The sequence below is a fragment of the Carlito syrichta genome, unplaced genomic scaffold, assembly GCF_000164805.1.
Source record: "Carlito syrichta isolate Samal-C Ts95f unplaced genomic scaffold, Tarsius_syrichta-2.0.1 Scaffold142932, whole genome shotgun sequence".
Classification (NCBI taxonomy): Eukaryota; Metazoa; Chordata; class Mammalia; order Primates; family Tarsiidae; genus Carlito; species Carlito syrichta.
The window spans coordinates 2,189-4,288 of record NW_007087028.1 but is presented as its reverse complement, the minus strand read 5'-3'; the positions used below and the strand labels follow the sequence as shown (position 1 = coordinate 4,288).

Sequence of the window (2,100 nt, the reverse complement as noted above, 5' to 3'; positions counted from 1 at the left end):
ACCTGCTGGGCTCCAGCGATCCTTCTGCCTCAGCCTTCCGAGTAGCTGGAACTACAGGAGCGCGCTACCATGCCCGGCTAGTTTTTTTATTTATTGTAGAGGTGAGGTCTCACCAAGTTGCCCAGGTGGGTCTTGAACCCATGGGCTCAGGCAATCCACTGACCTCAGCCTCCCAAGGCGTGGGATTACAGGTTGAGCCACCAAGCTCAGCTAAACAGAAACAAACATGCCGATGAGGATGGGATTCGAACCCACGCATGCAGAGCACAATGAATTAGCAGTCCATCACCTTAACCACTCGGCCACCTCGTCCTGTAATTATAGTTCTAACTCAGGGTTGCTAAAAGCAGTAAAATGAGGTAATATATACAAAGCCCTTGACTCAGGGCCTAGCGTAAGGAACCGCTCAGTAAATGTTACTGCTACTGCTACTCATCAGACATCAGATGCCAGTGCTGAAAAGGCCTTTAGAGTTCACCTAAAATAATTCCTGCATTTTATGGTCAGGAAACTGACACAGCAAAGAGGGAGGTCTCGCTGGCACCTTCCGTCCAGGCCTTGAGAGCCCAGAGCGCACCAAGTGGGGGTCTCCTGCAGGTCCCCCAAGCAGGGCTTGAGAGGGGGACCAGCTGACTGCTGGCGGCACTCCAGTGGAGAGAGTTTCTTAGAACTTGCGGCCCGACATAGTCCCAACATCTCAGCCGTCTCAGGCAGAATCGTGGAGCATATTTTAGGATCAGCAAAAACCCACAATGCCTTTGGCTGAGCACTTTCCCTCTTCTTGTTGAAGCCCAGGGGTATTTTCTAGGAAATTGAGTCCATCTGTTTCTGATTCATTCGTACTTAACTCATCACCAAGCTGTTTTGTAAGAGCCCTTTGAAGTGAAAGCGCCTTATTCCATAAGCCTCTCTAAGCCTTTATTTAGTCAACAGGAGGTAAACGGTCTCTCCAAGAGGCCTGGGGCAACTTCTTGAGCTCCCTCTACACACCGGCAGCTTGGAAGGGGAGGCGTGGCCCACACGCCTGCCCGTGCCGAGCCGCCCCTTTAGGCCCATCGGAGCAGAGACCCCTCCCCAGCGACAACCTAGCTGTGGTACCAGCCACACAGAGGGGCCTTCCCTGGCGACTCACTGCCTCTCCTCCCTGATCGCTGGGACTCAGGGTCTCCTTCCTACATCAGTGTGTGGTTTCCTGTACGTCACTTAGTTTCTTAGACTTCATTCCAAGTCCCTGGAGATGAGAGGCCAGGTCTCTTCCTGCACTGCACCCCCACCATGCCTGGCACCATGACTTGTACGTCACTACAGTGACCATTCGCTCTAAACAAAAACCTGTGCTTAAAACCAACAGGCAAGCCGGGCTCGGTGGCTCAGTCTGTAATCCTGCGCCTTTGGGAGGCTGAGGTGAGTGGATTGCCTGAGCCCGCGGGTTCGAGACCCGCCTGGGCAGCGAGACCTCATCTCTACAATAAATAAAAAAATCAGCCGGGCGTGGTAGCGCATGCCTGTAATTCCGACTACTCGGAAGGCTGAGGCGGAAGGATCGCCGGAGCCCAGCAGGTCGATGCTGCGGTGGACGGGAGCAGCCACTGCACTCCAGTCTGGGCGACCGAGTGAGACTCCAACTAAAAAAAAAAAAGAAAAAAGTCTCAAACCTGCCCTGATACATATGGCATGATGAAAACAGAGAAACCCCTCCATCCAAGAGAGTCGACAAGATTTCTCACTTAAGTCAAGGGTGACTGAGTCCAAGGTGCTCCTAATCCCTTCGGAGGAGAGCCAGTGTGTTCTGGGGTTATCCCTAAGTTGGGGCTGGTTTCCATGCCCCACCACCCCTGCAAAGGCATCTCTGCTGGAGTAGAATCCTGGCAAGGTTCTCATCTGACTGGTCATTGTCTGTTTATTAGAGATATCTTCAGGAGTCTCTCAAAGGCAGGGAATGGTAAAGCTCAGTGGTTTTCAGCTTCAAACACACATTAAAAAAATCACCCTCTGTTGGGCGCAGTGGCTCACACCTATATCCCAGCACTTTGGGAGGCTGAGGTGAGAGGATTGCCTGAGTCCACGGGTTCAAGACCAGCCTGGGCAACTTGGTGAGAC

General features: G+C 52.6%; 1 non-coding gene across 1 annotated transcript; it reads right to left on the bottom strand.

The window, feature by feature from the left end:
- Positions 1-230: 230 nt before the first annotated feature.
- On the bottom strand, positions 231-312 carry TRNAS-GCU. The gene has a single exon. It is a non-coding gene; the product is annotated as a tRNA-Ser (tRNA).
- Positions 313-2,100: the final 1,788 nt, after the last annotated feature.